Raw genomic sequence first — 25,688 nt, forward strand, 5'->3', positions numbered from 1 at the left:
TTAGATTGTCAAGTAAGAAAATTACAACAACCAAGACAACAATAGCTATCCAATATAAATGAATCAAAATTATACCTATTTTTTTGGTCAGATTGGCAAAAAATATATTCCTTCGTGTGCCACAGAAATCTAGTAATTAGTGTATGTGTGCCATGAGATGAAAAAGGTTGGAAATCACTGGTGTAAAGGAAGACAAAGAAAGATGTCACCTGTTCAAGTTCACAAAACAAACTAGAAATTAAAAATTCAATTTATAACAATCTCACTCTGATGATATGGTAGGACATCTGGTGGCACTGGGGTAAGAGTGTCACAGCAATAAATCATTACTAAAAGCATATAACCTGTGTGACACTATACCTAGTCCCATGTGCAGTGGGGATACAAAACTTAACAGCACTGTCATATCCTTTCAGGAGGTGATCACTTAGGGAGACAGTAAGGTGAACATGTGAAGAGTGACATCATACTTAAAACATAATAAAAGGTAAGCCACAAGGTAGAACACAGTGACGGCTAAGCAGAGTACACAGACCGTAACTGACACAGAAACCTGAGGAGGGAAGGCGAGGTCAATTCAAGTATGAAGATGGTCAGTCAGTCACAAATCCATCTGTCATCAAAGACCCAGCTGGATTTGCTGAAACCAGAGTGGAAGAGGAAGGCAGCGGGTGAAGGGACACAAAAGGGAAGGAAGTGATGAGACAGGCTGCAGGATTTTTTTAGTTAGAGAGTGCCCACATAGAGAAGGCCCAAATCTGGTTCAAAATACGGACTTAACCAATTTGGTGTTTTTTCAATTTCCTATCTTGAACGTCTCCCCACAGTGCTATATTTACCAGTGTCCCCTTAGAGCAGACTGGTACTTTCTGTAAGATTTCCTCCACGTGTTGAGGATGTGTAAGCTTTAAGAGGAGGCCTCTGCACACTCACCTGAAGTTTACACAAATCTCATGGTGTTGTCAAGACATGGAACAAATGAGACGTTGTCTTATATTAAGAGGGCTGGCTTTTGTAACTTAGCCATTATTTCTAAGTCAGGATAAAACAGAGCATCCCACACAAATATGCTATTAGCACTAGCAAGGTCGATAGTGTGTGCATGCCAGCAAGTGAACAGAATACATCTCAATCCCTAGTCAAAGGTGACATTTAAAAAATATATATTTTTATTGATTTCAGAGAGGGAGAAGGAGAGATAGAAACATAAACTATGAGAGAGAATCATTGATCAATTGCCTCCTGCACGCCCCCTACTGGGAATCGAATCCACAACCCAGGCAGGTGCCCTGACCAGGAGTCAACCAGTGACCTCCTCCTGGTTTATAGGTCTACACTCAGCCACTGAGCCACACCCATCTGGGCAAAGTCGACAATTTCTGACCAGAGGAAATGTTCAAACACCCAACTATGCTTTGACTCACACACAGTTTCCAGAAAGAACCTTCACAGCAAAATAAGGGAATCCTGGCTGCTGGAAATGTCCCACGTGGAGTAACTCCGCCAGGCAAACAACTCCTTAGCATCCCCATTCCCCTACCTTCCCAGAGCGGGCCGGGAAAGACAAAAACAGGCATGTTTCCTTTTTATTCTGAGCAAACAATTTTACTGTAAAAGATACAATTATCTGAAACAGGGACTGGCTTGAAAATGACTAGGAAGAAGCAGCAGAGAGTAGAGATTAGGATGCAGTGAGAAGAAAGCTCGAGGAAAAGAAATCATGAAAGAGGAGGCTCAAACAACAGAGAGCTGGACTCTTCCTCAGCAGTAAAGCTTCTCAAGCCTGTCTACTGACTGGGTGTGAGGGCTGGTGCTGGGATTTCCCCAAACACAGAGCCAGAAACCCAGAAACCCCACTGACACATCAGCTGGCTCCCAGACACATCGTTATTCTTCAAGGGCCTCAAGGTGAGAGACACTGTCACACATTCACAGCCTTTCTGAGTGCCAACAGCATCACTAGTCCAATCTGGGCAAGACAGGCCAGGACTCCAATTTCCAGCATAAGGCTCTCAGGAAACCTCAGCTGCATATGGTGGGAGGGGAGGAAAGCCCTTCAACTCTTGGGGTCTTATCTGCAAAATGAAAGAGTGGGACTAGATGCTAAAAAAAGTACCAACTTTTATTGAAGTACAACACACACTAGTACGTTTATAGAGAAGTGTAGGTACAGCATGCATTTTCACACATGGCACACACTCATGTAAATAGCATCCAGATCAAGATAGAGAATAGTCCCAGCCATCCAGAAGCCCATTTCAGCCTCCAGTCCCTGCCCCTGGTAACTGCTGTCCTGATTTCTAACAGCATAGGTAAATTTTACTTCTTTTTCTACTTTACATAAATAGAATCATACAGTACGTATTCTTTTATTTCTGACTTATTTTGTTCAACATGTTCCTGAGATTCACTCTTACTGTAGAAAGTTGAACTAGATGATTTAAAAAAAAAAGTTTTTATTGGTTTTAGGAGAGGAAGGGAGAGGGATAGAGAGATAGAAACACTGTTCGGCTGCCTCCTGCACACGCTTCCAACTGGGCATGTGCCTTGACTGGGAATAGAACCAGTGACCTCCTGGCTCACGGGTTGACACTCAACCACTGAACCACACAAGCTGGGCGAACTAGATGGTTTTTTTTTTAATATATATTTTATTGATTTTTTACAGAGCGGAAGGGAGAGGGATAGTTAGAAACATCGATGAGAGAGAAGCATCGACCAGCTGCCTCCTGCACACTCCCTACTGGGGATGTGCCTGCAACCAAGATACATGCCCTTGACCAGAATCGAACCCGGGACCCTTCAGTCCCCAGGCCGACGCTCTATCCAGTGAGCAAACTGGCTAGGGCCGAACTAGATGATTTTTAAAACAGCTTCCAATTCTAAGATATTATCATTTTAAGAACACTATGCCACTCTTATACACTGTTGATGGGAGTGTACTCTCAACAGGATTTTGGCAATATCCATAAAAAGTATAAAATGTACATGCCTTTCAGTCCATTCTGAGGTAATTATCCTATAGATATACTGCACACGTGTACATATGTATGTATATGCCTATAGATATCCTTGCAGCATTGTTTTTATATATATATATATATATATATATATATATATATATATATATATATATAAAAAGACTGGAAACAATGCCTTACAACAGAAAACTGATTAAATAAATTACGATATATCCAGACCAAGATACTCTATTCAGTGAAGAGCAAGGGGAGGAGGAGGAGGAGGAGAAGAAAGTAGAAGTAATAGTAATAGTTGACTTTTAACTATACCTACCAATATGAGAAAATATCCACAATGTATTCTTAGGTAGAAAAAAAGCAAGTCATGGAACACTATGTTTAGTGACCTCCTGGTTCATAGGTCGACGCTCAACCGTTGAGTCACACCAGCTGGGCTTTACTTTTTAATTTAAACAATGCGATACAGTTTAATTTTTTAAAAAAGTAATATGCATTTATTGTTAAATTTATTTTCATACAATATAGTAATTATACTAGTATAGAGAGTAAATAGTACAAGCCCTATTTTTCACCACTACTTTCTCAACAACCGCCCGCCCCCCCAGAATCACCTGAGACACCCCTGAAATTTTTGCTGTTTTCATTAAGTCATAAACATACACGTTCCCTCCACCTTATAAAATGGGCTCATGCTGCACACATTATTTTGAAACTTGCTTTTCTCACTTTATAATAAATTGTGGACATATTCACATATTGGTACATATAGGTAAACCTCATCCTTTTTTTTGGAAGTTATACATTGATTTATTTCTATTAGATAACAGATATTGTTCTTATTAAATCATAGAACAAACCAAGAGGCAATGTAATGGAAGAAAGAAAGGGAAGTGGGAAGGTAGCCTGGTGGTAAAGAACTATTTAGAATGGAAGTGGAGAGCACACTGTGAGTATGGGATTTTGAGAAAAGATGAGAAGGCTTTCAGAATTAATTTTGAATTTGGATACTATCCTTTGAGTGATTGGAAACCTCAGTTTCTAGTAGCTGAAGAATTTGTTCAACAAATTTTTATTGATCATTTGATATGTACCTAGAATTTCTCAATTTAATGAGATTTAATATAATCAGATGGAAAATACAGTAATGGGAATTCTGTAACGGAATAATATTCTCGAGCAGACATGCTGGTGATACATAATAGATGATCAAAGCATTGTTGTTGTGGGACAAATGAATGGAGCTGCAACTCATGTGTAGCAGATATCGGGTATCCTCAAAATCATATTGTTTGACTCTACTGGAATTGCCTTAATTCCATTGAATGCAAGCTCTCTGAGGGAAGGACACAGATTTGACCCAACTCTGTACATTCCAGAGTATACAAAGCCTTGCCCATAGTTTCATGTGATCAGCATACAACATATTTTTCAAGTGAATGAATGAGATGGTCTTCCAACGGAAGCAACTGCCTCACTCTGCACCAAGGAGACTTCTATTTTTCCACCTCCTTCCTTCCTAATTCTCATTACTGTCTTTCAACACCTGCCTCGTAACGCTGCTGTAAGGATGCATGATTCTCCTGTTAACAAACAGCCTGTGCACTCCTTTGTGGACGTATGCCAACATTTCCAAAGAACAAATTCCCAGAAGGGCCAGGACCAAGGGCATAAGAGTTTAAAAATTTAACTGATATTAGCAAATGATCTTTTGAAAATACATATTTTTATTGACTTCAGAGAGGAAGGGAGAGGGAGAGAGAAACAGAAATATCAATGATGAGAGAGAGTCATTGATCGGTTGCCTTCTGCATGCCCCACACTGGGGATTGAGCCTGAAACCTGGGCATGTGCCCTGACCTGGAATGGAACCATGATTTCCTGGTTCATAGTAGATTCTCAACCACTGAACCACCCCAGCCGGACTAACAAAAGATTTTTTTAAAAGGCCATATTTATTTACATTCTCATTAACAGTAAACAAGTGTACCAATTTCTAAACGTATCACCTCTGATTATTTTTTTAATATATATTTTTATTGATTTCAGAGAGGAAGGGAGAGGGACAGAGAGAGAGAAATATCAATGATGAGAGAGAATCATTGTTTGGCTGCCTTCTGCACTCCCCCCCCTCCCCCCGCCGCCCCAGTGGGGATCAAGCCTGCAACCCGGGAATATGCCCTTGACCAGAATTGAACCTGGAACCCTTCAGTCACCAGGCCTACGCTCCTTCCACTGAGCCAAACCAGCCAGGTCTTGCCTCTGGTTATTTTTAATAAGGAGTACTATTTTACAAGAACAACAAAAGATTTAAAGAGAAGTTTGAACCCTGGCTGGCATGTCCAATGGTTAGAGTGTTGGCCTGAGGGTTCAATTCCCAGTCCAGGGCACGTACCTGGGTTGGAGCATGAGTGGGAGGCGGCCAATCGATATGTCTCTTTAACATTGATGTATATCTCTCCCCCCAACCTTCCACTCTCTCAAAATCAATGGGGAAATATCCTCGGGTGAGGATTAACAACAACAACAAAAGGTAGTTTGAAACCTAAAGACCTAGCAAAAAATCCAGTTGTAAGTTAACAGCTGGGGACTATTTTAAAAACTAGTCCCAATGGCCAGATTTACCAAGAAGGCAAGGAAGATCTGACTTATTGCTGTGCACATGTCCCCACCACAAAGAATGCTGGCTCTGGACATTCTGATCAGAAGCAATCACCCTACTCAGACTGCTGGTTGCCAAGGTCTATGTTACAATCAGGCATGAGACGTAAAGCTCCTGCTGCCATGACTCATGTTTTTCTGCCATATGAAAACTTCCATTTTAAATTATTCAGTTGCAAAACCTGGTTCCCAGCTTCTAGGAAAGGCCAAATCTCATAAGGGCTAGCACAGCACAGACAACCAGGGCTGCTAGTTACAGGAAGAGGGGCAGACTTTTAAGTCAGCAAGGCCCTTGTAGATGAGCTAGTCTAAGCTGCTTCTCATTTTAAAATTGGGGACACTCAGACCTTAAGGTATAAATAAATAAGGTTAAGAGTTTGAGCTTCAGTTTGGATGGACATTTGAGCTGACTCTGTTACTTATTAGTTAAGCCAGTTAAAAAAATTTTTAAAAAAAATTCTCACCCGAGGACATGTTTAGAGACAGGAGGGGTTGGGGGAGAAATATCAACTGCTTGTCTTCCGTTCACGCCCTGACTGGGGATCAAACCCGAAACCTAGGTATACTGCAGGGGTCCTCAAACTACGGCCCGTGGACCACATGCAAATACAAATATTGTATTTGTTCCCGTTTTGTTTTTTTACTTCAAAATAAGATATGTGCAGTGTGCATAGGAATTTGTTCATAGTTTTTTTTAAAAAACTATAGTCCGGCCCTCCAATGGTCTGAGGGACAGTGAACTGGCCCCCTGTTTAAAAAGTTTGAGGACCCCTGGTATACTGTATGCCCTGACTGGGAATTGAACTGGCAACCTTTCTGTGCACAGGATGAAGCTCAACCAACTGAGCCACACTGGCCAGGCTAAGACACTTAAATAAAAAGTTTTTATTGGTTTCAGAGAGGAAGTGAGAGGGAGAGGGAGAGATAGAAACATCAATTGGCTGCCTCCTACTGGGGATCAAGCTTGAAACCCAGGCATGTGCCCTGACCAGGAATCGAACTGGTGACCTCTGTGGTACATGGGTTGACGCTCAACCACTGACCCACACCGGCTGGGTTATTTAAGCCACTTTTGATTAAATGATTTAATTTTCCTCAATAGCAGCTCATCTTTAAAACAGGAAAACAGTAGTGTCTATTTCAAAGGGCTATATAGGGATTAAGTAAGAAAAGAGAAGAGGAATTAGCTTATAACTTGCTCTCTCTGTAAGAGCACCCAGAAAGTCTATGCAGTTAGGCACAGGCATTCCAATCCATTGGTATGCTAACAGAAAAATGTACAAATCCCAACACTAGAAATTCTAAATGAAACACTTGCCAATTCTGCTGAGACAACTGACAGGTGGCTGTGGTTGTCCCAGTGTCCCAGTCTCCTTTCCAGGGAACAAAGAAGAATGAATTCCCTTGTCCCCCTGTGCTTGCGCTAAGCCATGTGACCAGTTCTAACCAATGACTTATGAGCAGAAGTGAAGTGAGGCTGAAGCATTTAATTGCTGGAATGAGAGCCTCCAGAGGCCTCTCTCCCTCTGCGCTTAGCATCATTCAAAAGAGGGGGCGGGGGGGCTGCTTGTCAGCTGGGTCCCTGAGTGAGGACAATGAAGAGCAGAGGCCCGAGGACACATACCACGGGTTAGAAAGGAAGCTCCTGCTCTTTTAAGTCACTGAAATTTTATTTTATTTTTTTAATATATTTTATTGATTTTTCACAGAGAGGAAGGGAGAGAGATAGAGAGTTAGAAACATCGATGAGAGAGAAACATCGATCAGCTGCCTCCTGCACATCTCCCACTGGGGATGTGCCCTCAACCCAGGTACATGCCCTTGACCGGAATCGAACCTGGGACCCCTCAGTCCGCAGGCCGACGCTCTGTCCACTGAGCCAAACCGGTTTCGGCTTAAGTCACTGAAATTTAACCTGGCCTAATGTAGAGAAAAAAAATTTAGCTAAAGAAATGATAGTAAGCCCTGGCCAGTGTGCTAAGTGGTAGAGCATAGGCTCACGCACCAAAGGGTTGAGGGTTCAATTCCCGGCCCTGGTTGGGGCTCATGCGGGAAACAACCAATCGATGTGTCTCTCTAACATTGATGTTTCACGCTCTTTCTATCCCCCTCCCTCTCGTTCATTCTCTCTAAAAAGCAATGCAAAAAGTATCCTCTAGTGAGGATTTAAAAAAGAAACAAAAAAATGATAGTCATTATTACGGTTGTGGTTTAAAAGAATAGTCTAAAAAGGAATTTTGTTCTTTTTATGTAGCCTCAAAAATGAAAACCTATGAGTTCTCCATCATACATGCTCCAAGGGAGCCACAGGGATCTATAGTCTGTCACCCACCAGCTCACCAGTGACTTCCTGTCTGGTCTGCATTGACTCCTGCAGCACACACTACCTGGTAACAGAGGAAACACATCTTCCTCAAGTTTCTCAGCAGAGTAATATCCACACACAGGATATGGGCACCAGAGCACATGGCTCTAACTGACATGCTAATAAAATCAGAGGGAGACAGAAATAGCCGGCTAATGGAGAGAAGGCAGGAAGGCATCTAAGCACATCCTCCTCACTAAACCCTCAAGCCACTCCCAAGACAAGAGACAGGATCGGGTTACCTTTAAACAAAAGCAGCAATTTCCCAACCAGTAAGAAGTTCTCATCATAGGCCAAAAAAAAAAGGGGGGGGTGGTGGTGGTGGTGGTATGGATTTCAGAATGCTAAATTTATTACAGTTAGAAGACTGTACTTAGTTTTAAAGTGGCAGAATAAAAACGACTTTACCCCTTATCCTTTGGAGAACCACACAAAAGCAGCCAGGAGAATTTCTTGAATCAGAAACATCGTATCTGTGACAAAACCAGAGACATCTGTGGCCTCAAACCCCAATATGTGATGAGTAAGAACTGCTAAATGCTATAAAGGTCAAATAGGGTGTTTGGGGAAAGCAATGAAAGAGAATGGCTGTTGGTATAGATGTCAGACAAAATGTGCGAGTCCATTTCTACAAAGTAAATGTTTCACTCTAAGGGCAGAACACCAGCAATCCATTGTTCAAAACAGTGGGAACTGGCTCCGGGACTGGTGACTGAGGCTTCCTCTGAATCAGCCTGGCACGAAGAATCATACACACAAGTCAACCCTACAGGAAGCAGTCTATCAGGGAGGTAGGGTGACAGAGAGAGAGAGAGCCCGGGGTATTACAATGGCCAACGCCACATGTCTGAGGACAAGAAAGGCTAGTAGCACCATTCACACATGGAATATTTAAGGAAAACTTCTGCTAAGCTAGCCTCTCACCAAAAAAATTTTCTGCAAATTCTAAGACTAGAAAGGAATCACCTTATTCAAAGATGAATGACAGTTTTAAAAGGATGCAGCACATACTGAACTATACATTTATTTATTTTATTATTTTTTGCCATTTCGGTCCAGTTTATTATATAATCTAAGTTAGGAAAATTGGTATTCACAGATAAGTAATCTTTGTCCATTAAAATGACATCAGACTTGTTTCTGTAGGTTAAATAATAAAAAGTAACTCACATTGATTTGTACAATAAAAATGAACTTTTCATCCATTTCTATTGCCCAGTCTAATTACTGAGGAAATTTCTATTCTTCAAAAGATACTACAAAGACTCTTAAAAATCAAGATTCAGATAAGGGGAAGATTTTTCAACATTTAGAATCAAAGTACTCTGATCCAGAATACAAAGAGAACTACTTCAAAATGACAAGGAGAAAAACACACAATCTATTAGAAAAATGAATACTCTATTAGACTCTTCACAAAAAAGCTATATTAAAACAGCCAATAGGCATACGAAAAGCTACTCAGCTGCTTTAGTGTCTAGAAAAATACAAAATACACGCAAGCTGCAATTAAAAAAACAAACCCTCACAATATCAGTGTTGGTAAGAATGTAGAGTAATAGTAATCTCATACTTTGGGAGTATAAATTGTTATGACCATTTTGGAAAATTATTTGTTGTTATCCAAAATGTTGAATAGACACATATCTTACATATCGCTTCTAAGTATAGTATATAGCCAACAAGAATACTGCATGGAAAATTGCATGACAAGTTAAGAGACGGTAGAAAAAAGGGAGAAAGGCTTTTATATGTGCCTTTAGAATACCTTTTCCCTCATTTTAAACATGGATCTTCCACTTTCAATTTGCACAGGGACCTGCAAATTACGTAGCCAACCTTCACCTGGAGTCTTTTGTTCAGTGTTATGTGAAATGCATCTATATTGTAGCGTGTGTATAGCTAAGGTTTGTTCATTTCCATTCCCATAAAGTATATTCCATTGTATAAATGCACTATTCATTGATTTACTGTTTTTGACATTTGACTTGCTCATTTTAGCTCTTATAGAAGGAATCACTATGAATATTCTTATATTTATCTTTCGATGGACTATACATTTAAATTTTGTGGTACATTTAAATTTAATGTTCAACATTTCCAGGAAGACCACCAGCAAAGAGGGAAGGTATAAGAAAAACCCAACTGCAAAGAACAGTCACCAAAAATGCTGCCATGTAGTAAATGAAAATATATTCCCATGAATTAAAAACAAATGACAAGTGCAATCCCCTCTATGAAACAGAATGTGCAAAGCAGAGGCATGATCACTTAGAAATGATATTAAATGACAAAAGTAGATAAAACATTTAGGAGCAGAGCTCAGAGAAATAAAAGAGAAAAATGGTATTTTTTCCATTATAGGAAAAAAACACACACAACACTACATGGAAAAAGACAAGACATTGCTGAAAACCCAATAAGGGACATGCAGAACCTAAGTTAGGATGACTGGAATGTACAGATTAAAGGGCTCACACCATGCTCCAGGAAAAACATGTCCTGGTAGACTTATTAACTTAAAAAAAACCTTTGAGGCATTTAGGCAAAACACTGACTGTTCTCAGATGTCTAAAATCCATAGTCCATGCTAAAAGACATCAGAATTGTGCCTATAACATCCTCAAGGAAAGAAGGGCTAACCCAATAAATTCACATCTGGCCAAAAAGCCCTTTGACTAACACTTGAACATTTAAGAGGAAAAATCTCTACAGAGTAACCATGCTTATGAATACTGGGTAAAAACCTATTAGCAGAGTATTCAGCAGCACATCCCATCTAATAAAGAGGGAATATGCAAATTGACCATCACACCATCACAAAGATGGTGGCACCCACAGCTGAGGTGTAGTTTCTGTAACACAAGATGGCTGCATCCACAGCAGAGGCCGAGTTCCCATAACAAGCCGTAATGAGCAATCTAACGAGCAATCGGCAGGGACCTGAGGCTGCATGGTGCTGGGCCGGGACAGGGGACCTGAGGTTGCACCCCAGCCCCGGGGGACCTCAGGCTACACCCCCCACCCCGGCACAGGGCCAGGGGACCCAAGGCCATGCCCCCTGCCTAGCGGGGCTTGACGGGGGACCTCAAGGTGCGCTCCCCGCCCCGGTGCTGGGCTGGGGGACCTCAGGCTGCTCCCCCTGCCCTGGGGGACCTGAGGCTGCATCCCCCCTACCAGGTGGGGCTTGACAGGGGCCCTGAGGCTGTGCCCTACATCCAGTGGGGATTGATGGGGGATCTCAGGCTGCATCCCTCACCTGGCAGGGCTTGACAGGGGACCTCAAGGAACCCCCCCCCCCCCCCGTGCCAGGGACCTCAGGCTGCGCTGCTCACCCTGGCACTAGGCCGGGGGACTTGAGGGTGCACTGGGGGACCTGAGGCTGTGCCCCCTGCCCGGCAGGGCTTGACAAGGGTGGGGCCGGCCGGGTCTGGATCTCGCCCAATGGGGGTGGGGCTGGCTGGGTCTGGGTCTTGCACAATTTTGAGGCGCCACGGGTGGGCGGGGACTTGACTCTGGGACCTGCGGTGCGCCCCAGACTCTGATAGGAGGAAGATTTTCGTATATATTTTACTAATTTCCTTTCATCTCTGACACTTCTATTATAAAGGGCAAACAGCAATATTAAAACATTTCCTGTAATTAATCCCCTTTTAATGTGCACAAATTTCATGCACCGGGCCACTAGTTTAAAAATAATACTCTATGACCAAGTGATCTGTTTTTATTCACAACACTTGTGACAACAAATGTGGGTTTTTCCCTCACATCAACCAGTTCTCCAATGTTCTGAGTAGCAGCTGGGTGTTCAATTCAATTCAATTCTGACACTAACTACTTGGAGTTAGGACAGAACTTACAGGTTAGGGCAGTGATGGCGAACCTTTTGAGCTCGGCGTGTCAGCATTTTGAAAAACTCTAACTTAACTCTGGAGCTGTATCACATATAGAAATTTTTTGATATTTGCAACCATAGTAAAACAAAGGTTTATATTTTTGATATTTATTTTATATATTTAAATACCATTTAACAAAGGAAAATCAACCAAAAAAATGAGTTCGCATGTCACCTCTGACACACGTGTCATAGGTTCGCCATCACTGGGTTAGGGGCTCAGATCACAAGACTGGCCTCAGTTCAGATGCCAGTCACAAGTCCCAGCCTCCTGTACTTCTTCTGACTGATAGACTAGAAGTCAGGGGTCCCCGCACTTCTCTTCAGGAACACATTTTAATTACTATTATTTCAGGTTTATTATAAAGCTTAAAACTCAGAAACAGCCAAATGGAAGAGATGCTAGGGCAAGGTACCGGGGAAGAGGCATGGAGCTTCCATGTCCTCTCCTAGTGTGCCACCCTCCCAGCATCTCAACCAGGAGCTCTTTGAACACCAACATTTAGGTGTGTTTTTTTTTAAATATGGAACACTTCAGGAATTTGCAGGTCATCCTTGTGCAGGGACCATGCTAACCTTCTCTGTACCGTTCTAATATTAGTGTATGTGCTGCCAAGGCGAACACAATTTAGGGGTTTTTATGGAGGTCTCAGCACCCAGCACGGCTGTTAAATCACGTGGCCGCTGGTGTTTGAGCTCAGTCTTCAGCCTCTTGTCCCTTCTGTTAGGTTGGAGGCGGAACTAAAAGTTCCAATTCTCGAATCATCATGCCTTAGGTCCCGGTGACCAGCCCCCATCCTGAAGCTATCTAGAGGCCCCCAGTAACCAGTCATCTCGTTAGCTTACATGATTCTCATCACCTGCCCTGGCTGGTCCGGGTCAGTGGTCAGAGCACTGGCCTGCACACTGACGGGTCACGGTTTGATTCCTATAGTTAAGGGCACGTACCTGGGTTTCATGTTAGACCCTGGCCTGGTAAGGGCTTGTGCAGGAGGCAACCAACTGATATCACTCTCTGCCCGCCCCTTTTCCTTTCATTCTCTAAAAAAATCAATGAAGTAAATATCCTTGGGTGAGGATTAACAAAACAAAACACACACACACACACACACACACACCCAAAAAACAAAACAAAAAACAAAAAAACAAAACACACACACACACACACAAAACCAAAAAACAAACTCACCACCTCAGAGATTCCAAGGGTTTTAGGAACTCTGTGCCTGAACATGGGGAGGAAGACCAAATATCTATTTCCCATTATACCACAGCAAGTATGGTTTATTACACGACTGCTAGGGTGGGTCAATAGTAGAAAATTAGTGATTTAATGTATACTTATATAGATAAAAAAATTATGATGGCATCTTCATAAGAGCTCAAAAGATATTTGATATAATTTAACTCCATTCTTGATAAGACAAAAAAAAATTCTTAGTAAAAAAGGATAAATAAATCCTTAAAATGAAAATACTTTATTTATCTCCTCCCCAAAGCTAATAAGAAGCAAGATAAGAAGCTCCACTATTACTAGCATTATTTACTATTGCCCTGGAGGTACTATTAAGCAATCTAAAGAATCCAGAGAAAAAAATACCAGAGAAATAAAGATGAGGAAAAGGAAGTAAGCAATAATTATTTACAGATGTTAAAAACTATTTATCTAAATTTAAAAACCCAAGAAACTCTGTATCTTGACTGTGGTGATGGTTATACAACTATATTCATTTGTCAAAACTCACCGAGTGTACACTTAAAATTAGTGAAACTGGTGATTCAGTGTAGTTCTGCAAATGGATGGATGGGTGGTTCACTATCTAGATAAATGAAATTAGAGGGTTCAGAAAGACACCCCAATACATAAAGGAAGTTGGTATATAAGTGGCTTTCAGATTAGTGGCAGGAAGACAAATCATGCAATAAACACTGTTGTCACAAGTGAAATAATGTTGCATCTTCCACAGAATAAATTACAGATAAAAATAAAGCCATAAAAATCATAGGAAAAAACTATGGGAGACTTTCATAAATAATCTTGGAGTGGGGTAACCCTTTCTAAATATATCAAAAGTCCAGAAGCCAAAAGAAATAATGGAAAATTCAACTGTAAAAACAAACAAAGAAATAAATTCTATATGGGAGAAAGGTTATAAATAAAGTCAAGCAACAAACTAAGATATGTGAAACTTACATACAGACAAGGGAGCTTGCTAGTTTAGGGGACAGGGATAAAAGGCTAGGAGGGGAGACATACTTTTCCACTGCAATACTGTTCTGAATTTTGTAACAAACACATGATTAAAAAAAAATAGTGAGCTGGCTTGTATTTTGTCTGAAGTCATCTTTCCTACTACTTTGGAGTCGATAAGTATTCTCTTTTATGAAATAAGTTAAAAAAAAATATATATATATATTTAAATTAATGTCCTTGTGTGGCAGAACAAAAGCTGGCACTCCTCTGTCACCCCCAAAATGCTAAGGGTAACTGTAGTGGCCTACTAAAATCAAAGTCTGCGAGACCCATAGTGCAGGTCAAGATTAAATTGACAACCTTTTAATAGATAAGATATGCAAGAATAAGACCAAAGTTATGATAATCCAGATCCTGATTTGGGAAAGCATGGCTGCCAATCACCTCTAATCTTTTTTTAAAAAAATGTATTTTTATTGACTTCAGAGAGGAAGGGAGAGGAAGAGAGAGACAGAAACATCAATGATGAGAGGAAATCATTGATTGGCTGCCTCCTGCACGCCCCGCACTGGAGACCGAGCCCACAACCCGGGCATGTGCCCTTGACTGGAATTGAAACTGGGACCCTTCAGTCTGCAGACTGACGCTCCATTCACTGAGCCAAACCAGCTAGGACATCACCTCTAATCTCTATAGCATTATTAGAAGTCCTCCCTCGCAGGACTGTTGTCAAGACTAGATGAGAACAGCACCTAAGACATACCTATTCAAGAGTAGCTGAAGGCCTTACTTCTACTTTACAAATTATGAGACCAACATACCGCAAGACAATTATAGCTGCAAAGAAGTTTTATAATTTACATTTCCATGTGTCTGTCTTTTGATCTTTAATATCACTCATCCCATAGGTAAGGAAGGCATGTGATCTTTGCTCTGCATTGAAGAAATTAAGGGGCCCTGGCTGGTGTGGTTCAGTTGGTTAAGCATCGGCCCATGCACTGAGAGGTCCCCGGTTTGATTCCCAGTCAGGGCACATGCCTGGGTTGCGGGCTCGGTGGGGATGTGCAGGAGGCAGCCAATCGATATTATTCTCTCTCCCTCTCCCTTCCTTTCTCTTCTAAAATCAATTTAAAAAAACTTTCTTTTTTTAAAAAAAGAAAGAAATTAAGGATATGAGAGATAAATTGGCTCTGTTCTCAGTCTTGTTTGAACACAGGCAAATCCTTCCTCCTATACCTATTCCCCCATTCTCATTTCCTAACTTCGAAGGGCAAGGATCATGTCCTATACATTGTCTTCCGGACTACGGAAGGTGCTCGGTAAGCATCCTCATTGCCTGAGTCAGATGTCCAGGTGTCTGCATCAAACACTGTGCCGCCACAGCAAATGGTCATCATGCCCGACCTCACAAATGTGAGTAACTGAAAAAAACCTATTTGGATGCACAAATCATCTAATAGCTTAGCCATACATTAATAGTTCAAAATAGACTTTAAAAAAAAGATGAAAAGGACAGTACCATTTGACTAGCAATGTTAGAAGGTTTGCTTTAAGAATAGCTAAGAATCATTTGTAATTAGTTTGCTGAGAGCAAGTATTTTTCAAATGCTTAGAAGTAGCTGGTTGCCCTAGCCCAGTGGTCGGCAAACTGCGGCTCGTGAGCCACATGCGGCTCTTTGGCCCCGAGTGTGGCTCTTCCAAAAAATACCACGTGCGGGCGCGCACGTACAGTGCGATTGAAACTTCGTGGCCCATGCGCAGAAGTTGGTATTTTGAAACCAACCACTGCCCTGGCCGGTTTGGCTCAGTGGATACTGTGGAATGAAGGGTCCTGAGTTTGATCCCAGTCAAGGGCACGTACAGGCTCGATCCCCGACCCTGGTCAGGGTGCGTGCAGAAGGCAACCAATCGATGTGTCTCTCTCACATCAGACGTTTTTCTCTGTCTTTCCCTCTCACTTCCACTCTCTCATAAAAAAAAAAAAAAAAAAAAAAAAATCAATAAGAAAATATCAAAAGAGGATTAAAAAAGAAAGAAAGTAGTTGGTTAAATCTAGAAGGACATATGGACATGTCAATATATTGTTTTTGTCATCATCCCCTTTAACAGACGAGGGAGGAAACTGAGGCTTAGCTAGAATAAGTCACTTGCCCAATATCACAGAGCTAATGAGGCTGCAGAACTAGCCTGGCATCCAAGCAGGCTGACCCCAGTGGATTGACTGTTCCTCACAGCTTTGCTGAATCCTCTCACTTGTTAAACAATGCTTTTAACTGGGGGCGGGATTAAGGCTCCTTTTTACTTTCTTCTTTATATCTTTCAAGAAGAAAAGTATGCCAATAATACAGCAATTTCCATTTTGTAAAAAAAGAGACACGCATTTTTTTCTTCAATGGCTTAAGGGGCTTCTTACTTATATTATTTAAATGCTGCGTAAGTCCTTCCCTTCAAAGATTACTGAAGCTAAAGCTTCCTTTCCCCAAATACAGGAAATATGAAGTAGCGATGTTCAGATTAGAGCGATATTGTTGGCCTTCCATAACTGCTGCCAAGAAGGCAGTTGAAAGGCTGTGTGTGGGCACGGGACGACTCCTCTGGCGCTCTGTCTCTCACGGTGAGGACGGAATGAAAATCATGCTTATCAAGAGCTTAGGACGAGGCCTCCTAAATGTTAATTATCCTCATCATTATTGTTGTTAAAGCAGCTACCACCACATTCCTTCCATCCGATGATGTACATCTCAGCCCATTTTTCCAAACTAGGCTAACTGATCATTAATACCTGTACTTACTGTGCTGCCCACAACCCCTTTCCCAGTAGCTGTTATCACAAAGATGGGGGCCACTTAGAACCAAGGGGCTTCTGAGAATCAAGAATTGCTATATTTAGTTCAATTCAGGCTAGGTGTTTCCACTTTATTTTTCCTCCTCTAGACCTAGTGATATTAAAACACCACCAACAAATACGTAACCCACATTTTTCAAGTCTCAGGGAAGTTGTGAATTCAGATTTGAGGCCCTTCACGCCCTTCACCCGTTAGAGGAAGAATATGTGGAGAGCCCAGCCCAAGAAGTGAAATCCCTCCGTATAGTTTAAGTTTCTACAGAAGCCTCTCTTGCTGCCATGGCCCAAATGCCGGCTCCTGACAACCACACAGAAGAAGGAGTTTTTCTGTTGTGGCTTTTGAAACACAAAAAATAGATCACAAAACAGAAACACTGATTGTAGTTCCAGTTATCAGGAGCTCTGGACTACATACTACGAAGGTCTGATTTCAACCAAATTGCAGCTTACGTGAAAAGATAAATTGTGTTTGTTGTTTAAAAAAACAAAACACACACAAAAAACTTTTGGGAGGCCACCAGATTTAAATAGCCAAAGGGTTCTAGCCAAGAGTGAAAGGACGTAACCGGGGTGAAATCTCAAGGCCTTGCATCTGTTTGAAAAAGCGGGCCTGAATTGCCTGATACCCAAGTCATCTTGCATTTCAAACAAACAAACCACCTGAGAGCCAGGTACCACACAAAAGAGTGATCTTATCTTTTTAGACCAGGATTCTCAAGTGTTAGTCTTCCACGTCTTCTTCCACCAGTCTCAGTCCTTTTGACTCTGTTGCCTCAATTCCCATTCCTACTGACCCAATTGTTCTGTTCTGGTCATGTGAACACAAAGATACCTGAATGAGGTATCTGAAGAGCCAGGTCCCATGGGGACACATAAATGCAGAAAGGCTCAGACCCCACCTTAAGGATCTCAGTTCTGATGCCCACAACAGGCACCTTGCCATCTGTATTTATTTGCTGGGGTCGCCATGACAAAATACCATAGACTGGGTGGCTTGAACAACAGAAGTTTATTTTCTCAAATTTCTAGAGGCTGGGAAGTCCAAATTCAAGGTGCTGGCCAATTTGGTTTCTGGTGAGAGCAGTTCTTCTTTTTTTTTTTTTTTAATTAAAAAAAAATTTTTTTTTTCTTTATTAAGGTATTACATATGTGTCCTTATCGCCCCATTGTCCCCCCTCCCCCACTCATGTCCTCTCCCCCCTGTTGTCTGTGTCCATTGGTTAGGCTTATATGCATGCATACAAGTCCTTTGGTTGATCTCTCCTCCTTACCCCCACCCTCCCCTAGAGAGCTCTGTTCTTTTAAGGACACTAATTTTATCAGATCATGGCCCCACCCTTATGACCTCATTTAACCCCAATACAAGTGAAAAAATGCTATAGTAGAGGCATGTCAACAGTGGGAAACCTCTCAGCTGGTTTCACTCAGTGGTTAAGCATCGACCCCATGAACCAAGAGCAGGGGTGGGCAAACTTTTTGACTCGAGGGCCACAATGGGTTCTTAAACTGGACCGGAGGGCCGGAACAAAAGCATGGATGGAGTGTTTGTGTGAACTAATATAAATTCAAAGTAAACATCATTACATAAAAGGGTACGGTCTTTTTTTTCAATAGTTTTATTCATTTCAAACGGGCCGTAGTTTGCCCACGGCTGACCAAGAGGTTACTGGTTTGATTCCTGGACAGGCTACATGCGCCCAGGTTGCTGGCTGGATTCCCAGAAAGGGGCATGTAGGAATCAGCCAATCGATGTTTCTTTCTCTCATAGATGTTTCTATATCTCTCTAGCCCTCTTCCTTCCTCTCTCTCTAAAATCAATAAAGATTTTTTTTAAAGAGGGATTTGTCAGATGAGATAACTACATGTGAGGCAGTAAGAACAGTGATGAGCAAAGACAGGGAGGCATGAAGCTGAAAAGTATAAAAAAGATGAGGTTTGCCCTGGCTGGGTGGCTCAGTTAGTTGGAACGTCCTGTACACCAAAAGGATGTGGGTTTGATTTCCAGTCAGGGCATATACATAGATTTCGGGTTCAATCCCCTGATCAGGGCACGTATGGGAGGGCAACTAATCAATGTTTCTCTCTCACATCGATGTTTCTCCCCCCACCCTTCCTCTCACTCTAAGTATCAATAAAAACATATGTTCGGGTGAGGATTACAAAAGAAAGATGAGGCTTGAAAGGCCAGCCAGGACTGGGCACTGACACCCTGCTTACCGGTTTTGGCATTCTCCCAGTTTTGGCTCATCTGCTCACCATGCTGATTTATACCCCTCCATCCTTTTAGTTCTAAACCAATGGTCTATCAGTGGTCGGCAAACTGCGGCCCGGCAAACCGAGGCTCCTGAGCCACATGTGGCTATTTGGCCCCTTGAGTGTGGCTCTTCCACAAAATACCGGCTCGTCCACAAAATACTGACTTCTGCGCATGGGCCACGAAGTTTCAATCGCACTGTACGTGCGCACCCGCACGTGGTATTTTGTGGAAGAGCCACACTCAAGGGGCCAAAGAGCCACATGTGGCTCACGAGCCGGGGTTTGCTGACCACGGGTCTAGGTAAACCCATGCCAGCAATATGGGAAACTGGGTATATATCCAGAGAAACGAAGGGCAGAATGGAGGAAGATTTGCAAAAAGGCAGCTAGATCAAGGGCATTCAAGTCCTCAAGGGTCAAGACTGTTTTCCACACAATGGCCAGTAATTTTATTAAACAAAGGCCAAATACGGTCCATTCATAACCCCGTCATTGGCTTCTAACTTCTGAGTAAAAGCCAAGGTTTCACCAAGAATGTTCTAGTCTCAGGAATTTTAGACTCACTCTTCTGTTCTCTGTCTGGAAAGTTCTTTCCCAGGAAATGGCATGGCTCCCTCTCTCATTTCCTTCAGGCCTCCAGCCCTCCTTATCTAAAACTTCAACACCCCAGACATTTCACATCCACTATCCTGCTTCATTTATTCCTCCAGAACAGTGATCACTGAGATTCTTTCTTTTTGTTTTGTTAATCCTCACCCCAGGATATTTTTTTCTATTGCTTTTTAGAGAGCAGAAGGGAGGGAAGGGGGGGGGGGGAGAGAAAGAAACACCAATGTGAGGAGATACATCAATTGGATGCCTCCTGCATGTGCCCCGATCGGGGGTCAAACCTGCAATCTAGGTACGTGACCTTGACCAGAAGTCGAACCTGTGACCCTTTGGTGCATGGGTTGATACTCTAATCACTGAACAACACCAACCAGGGCATCACTGAGATTCTTTATATTTGACTTGGCACTCGATATCTATGTGCTGAATAAATGACAGTATCCTTATGGTTCTAGGCCCTTCAGTTCTCTGCCCTCTGGAACTAGGCAGAGAAATAAATGCACAAAGGACTACTTATCTAAAGAGTGAGGTAAAATGGAGATAGCTCTGTGGAAAAAAAATATTCCCAAGTCTTTATCACAGGCTGTGTAAGCATGGAGAAGATCTAAAACAACAGGAAACAAAGATCTCTGACAGTAAGGAGTGAACTGTCTAAATAGGGATTTAAAACCAACCCATGAGATAATCAGAGGACAGGCAAGATATTGATGCTGAAAATTTCGCCTTGAAATAATAAGCTCCCTCCCCTTTTCTGAGTGTTTACTATGTGCCCGGCATAATCAGGCACACGATCTCATTCAATCTCATAGTGCTAATAAGGTGGCTGTCACCAGTAGCTGTGTCTTACAGAGGAAAGCAGTTTAGCTGAGAGAAGTAGCAGAGCTGGGATTTTAAATGGAAGGTCACCGGTTCCAGAGTCCATGCTTGACCCACCCTCCTCTAGGCCCCGAAGGAACTCAGGAAGGGGAGTGTGAGTCACTCTCCCGAAGGGAGAAGCCTGGGCTGGACCTTGAAGGAGAGCTCAGGCCTCTGTACAGGGGAGGAGGACAAAGCCCAGTGGCCAGGAGGGCTTGGCAGATGGGGGGCCCCAGCAAGTTGAGAGGCCCAACTCCAGTGGAAGATGCATCTGAGACAGTGCCAAGAACGGTAATAGCAGCAAATGCTAACTGACCACTTATAACCTGCTAAGTACTATTATAAGGTCTTTAACATGCTGAGCCATTGAGATGACTCAGCATGTTAAAGACCTTATAATAGTACTTAGCAGGTTATAAGGTCTTTAACATGCTGAGTCATCTCAATGGCTCAAAGCACTATCTTTATTTTCATTTGACAGTCAAGGAAACTGAGTCACAGAGAGGTTAAACATTTGTTCAGAAGCAGCAGAGCGAAGATCTGAACCCAGGCAGTTTGGCTCCAGGTTCATCCTGAATAGATTATTCAGTGGCAAGAAAATAAGGGTGGCAGGCCACCAAAACACATATAATATGCAGTGGTACGTGCACAGGCGCACGATCCCCACAGGCACGGGGCAAAAGTCCTCACCTGGCTTCTCCGAGGCCCGTCCCACGTTACCAATAACACTTGCACTCTGTCCTCTCCCCATCCCCACCTCCTGCTTTCATCTGCCCTGATGTGTTTGTTGCCTGGCTGTCTCCCAAAGGCCTCTGATCTAATGGTGAGCATTTTCCCCTAAAGATGTTACCCTCAATTAGTGGTGAAATTTAAATCTGCCACGCAGAAAACACTCTGCTCATTTACCCAGGCAAATGAGCTAAACCAGAAGGAAGGTCACAGCTCTAAGTATCCTGTCAAAGGCCATTTTTATAGAGGGCTTCCATTTGCAGAGGAGCCGAGGGCCACCTCTGACCTGCAAGCAATGCAGACAAGCTGATCTACAGCCACAGCCTTAAGTCATGGCTGCAGGGCTTCGAGATCACCCTCAGAGATACAGGAGTAAGAGCCTGCTTCTGGACTCTGCCTCATTTTTCCTCCCCTCCAAATGCCCGCAGGGCTTAACCTTTCATTTTGGAGTCGCACTGGTAGGTGTCAATAACACCACCAACTTATCTGTGCTACCAATGGTCAAAAGTTAATCAGAGAGCAATGCCCTTTGATGGCTGGGCAAGTAAAAACCACGGAGTTATCAAGATCTGTGCTAACCACAGCCTCAACTTGAAACGACAGGGAGAGCCCCAGCGAAGAAAAGAGCTACACCACAAGGTCCCGGAAGGACTCAAGATGATTCCAGCCAGGCACACGGCAAATGGGAAAAACCCAGCTGCTCAAAACATGGGTGAGACAGCTCTGTGTGCCCCCACCTTGCCAAGAGCCCCCTTATCTAAAGACAGCAAATACAAAGCCACAAATAGCCAGCAGAGATCCCCTTACTGGTTTAGCTCTCAGCCTCGGAGATTATTATGCCTCAGGGGCTGATATGTGCTTGAAGACATCTTTTAAACGATCATGTTCAACATGCTAAAATTATTAAGTCCGGCCTGTGTGGCTCGGTGGTTGAGCATGAACCCATGAACCAAGAGGTCCCTGGTTCCATTTCTGGGCAGGGCACATGCCTGAGTTGCAGGCTCAATCCATCCCCAGTAGGGGACATGCAGGGACAGCCAATTGATGTTTCTTTCTCATTGATGTTTCTCTCTTTCTAAAATCAATAAAAACATATTAAAAAATTAATTATTAAAAAATGTCTCATTCCACTCTGGCTGGGTGGCTCAGTTGGTTGGAGTGTCGTCCAGAGCACCAGAATGTTTCGGGTTCGATTCAAGGTCAGAGCACATACAAGAGGCAACCGATCAATGTTTTTCTCTCACACTGATGTTCCTCCCCCTACTTCCCCCCTCTTTAAAATCAATAAAAACATATCTTGGGGTGCGGATTGAAAAAAACAACACCCACACAACTGTCTCCTCCTGGTTATATATCTGAAGCATATGAGTGCACATAAATGCACCAAAATTCATGCATAAGAATGTTCATAGCCCGCCCTAACCGGTTTGGCTCACTGGATAGAGCGTCGGCCTGCGGACTGAAAGGTCCCAGGTTCGATTCCAGTGAAGGGCATGTACCTTGGTTGCGGGAACATCCCCAGTAGGGGGTATGCAGGAGGCAGCTGATCGATGTTTCTCTCTCATCGATGTTTCTAACTCTCTATCCCTCTCCTTTCCTCTCTGTAAAAAAAATCAATAAAATATATTAAAAAAGAAAAAAGAATGTTCATAGCCCTATCCGGTTTGGCTCAGTGGATAGAGCACTGAATGCGGATTGAAGGGTCCCAGGTTTGATTCCGGTCAAGGGCATGTACCTTGGTTGTGGGCACATCACCAGTTGGGGGTGTGCAGGAGGCAGCTGATCAATGTTTCTCTCTCATTGATGTTTCTAACTCTCTATTCCTCTCCCTTCCTTTCTGTAAAAATCAATAAAATACATTAAAAAAAAAAGAATGTTCATAGCAGCACTATTCATAATAGTGCCAAAATGTAAAGTGCACAAATTTCCATGAAGAGTTAGAATGAATAAACTGTGGGTTATTCACGCAATGGAATAGTATACAGCAATGAGAATGAATGATCTATAACCATACGCAAGCATGGATAAATTTATGGAATGAGCCCGACCGGCATGCTCTGTGGTTGAGCTTCGACCTATGAACCAGGAGGCCACGGTTCAATTCCCGGTCAGGGCACATGCCTGGGTTGCAGGCTTGGTCCCCAGTGTGGGGCGTGCAGGAGGCAGCCGATCAATGATTCTCTCTCGTTGTTTTTGTTTCTATCTCTCTCTCCCTCTCCCTTCCTCTCTGAAATCAATAAAAAAATATTTTTTTAAAAAATTTATGGAATGAACCACAGATGAACCCAGACATAATGCTAAGTAATGGAAGCCAGACCAAAACTGCATTTGGTCTGAGTCCATTTTAAAAGAACAAAAGCGATAAAAAAATGTTTTAATTAATTAATTAAATAAGCAAAAGCGGCAAACTATTCTGTAACTCTCAGAAAGTAGGATAGTGGTTATGCCTGGTAAGAGGAGTCCAGGGCAGGGAGGGAGGGACATGTGGGGCTGGTCATCTTCGGTTTCTTGATCTGGGTACTGATATGCAAGTGTATTCCATCTGTGGCTATTCATTGAGCTATACTCATGATGACTATACTTTACTTTTTTATTTTTAAATCCTCATCTGAGGATACGCTTTTATTAATTTTTAGAGAGAGAGAGGAAGGGAGAGAGAAACATCTACGTGAGAGAGACACATCTATTGGTTGCCTCCTGTACAGGCTCTGACAAGGGATCAAACCCAAAACCTAGGTTTGTACCCTAACCAGGAAATGAACCTGCCTGGTGCACTGGAGGGCATTTTTAACCAACTGGGCCAACTGGCCAGGGCTAAGTGTACTTTCTTAATGATGCTACAACTTCAACGAGAAGTTTTTAAAAACTACAGACACTGTCCTACAGATATTGTCCATTACTGAAAATGCCCCATTACAGCGGTTCTCAACCTTCCTAATGCTGCGACCCTTTAATACAGTTCCTCATGTTGTGGTGGCCCCAACCATACAATTATTTTCGTTGCTACTTCATAACTCTAATTTTGCTACTGTTATGAATCGTAATGTAAATATCTGATATGCTATATGTGTTTTCCAATGGTCGCGTCCCACAGGTAGAGAACCGCTGCTTGGATTTCCACAGCCTTATCAAGTCAGTGATAGGAGCCACCAAACGATGGCTAACGCTGACTGGGTGATCACTATGGTCCAGACATTAAGCTAAGAACATTACAAACAGGAGTTTCTTTAATTCTAAAAAAAATTCCTTTGAAGGAGCTATTATTTTTGTTCCCAATTTGAAGGAACAGGAAAATGAAGCTTAGACAGTTTAAGGCCAGTTACTATATGAGAAAGTCAGGATATCAGGGTGACCCCAAAGCTCACGGATGTAACACCTGGGTATCTAAATGGGTTCATGCTATAAACATAGAAGTTGCATTAGGCTCCCAAACTTTTTCATGACCCTGACTTTTATATTGAGGCTAGGCCAGCTGTCTTGTAAAGTGTATCACATTCTAGATTTTTCTGATTGTTTCCTTATAAGATTCAGATTAAGTATTTTAGTCAAGGAGGCACACAATGTTAGCCTGAACTGCTAGTGGGGGTGCCAGGGCTAATGATTTTAAGACAGTAAACTCCAGATCTCTCCATTATAAAAGTATACCCCCCCTTTTTTTGTTAATCCTTACCCAAGGATATTTTTCCATTGATTTTTAGAGAGAGTAGAAGAGAGGGGGAGAGACACAGAGAGAGAAACATCGATGTGAGAGAGACACAGAGAGAGAAACATCGATGTGCGAGAGACACATCGATTGGTTGCTCCCCCAAGGGCCTGCAACCGAGGTACATGCCCTTGACCGGAATCAAACTGGGACCCTTTCAGTCCGAGGGCCGACACTCTACCCACTGAGGCAAACCAGCTAGGGCCATTTCCCTTTTATAACTGGTAATTAATGTGTTGGTTGATATTCTGAAACCATGTAACTATCAAGTTCCCTGAAAGCCATTTCATAGTGATTTTTTTTTTTTTTACTTTTTAAAAATCAACTACTGAGGCATAATTTATAGACAATAAACTTATTTAAAAGTATGTAATTTAATAATTTTGAAATATGAATATAGGAGTGAAATCATCACCACAACCAAGATACAAAACGCTTCCGTCGCCCCCAAAAGGTTTTCCATGTCCCTTTGTAATCCACTCTTGCACTGCTAACTCCCAGGCTGATCTGCCTGCTGTCACTATAGATTAGTTTGCATTTTCCAGAGTTAGGTATAACTGGAATCATAACTTGTAGTCTTTTGTATCTGGCTTCTATC

At 42.4% G+C, this 25,688-nt stretch overlaps 1 protein-coding gene and 1 non-coding gene across 2 annotated transcripts in view; both read right to left on the reverse strand.

Annotated features, from left to right (window-relative positions):
* ARHGAP35 (Rho GTPase activating protein 35) overlaps positions 1-25,688 on the reverse strand; it is a 136,912-nt gene that overhangs the window by 32,798 nt on the left and 78,426 nt on the right. The gene's annotated exons all lie outside the window — the stretch shown is intronic.
* Positions 12,418-12,524, reverse strand: LOC118652847. The gene has a single exon (XR_004966715.1). It is a non-coding gene; the product is annotated as a U6 spliceosomal RNA (small nuclear RNA).

This window comes from Myotis myotis, unplaced genomic scaffold, assembly GCF_014108235.1.
Source record: "Myotis myotis isolate mMyoMyo1 unplaced genomic scaffold, mMyoMyo1.p scaffold_m19_p_34, whole genome shotgun sequence".
NCBI lineage: Eukaryota > Metazoa > Chordata > Mammalia > Chiroptera > Vespertilionidae > Myotis > Myotis myotis.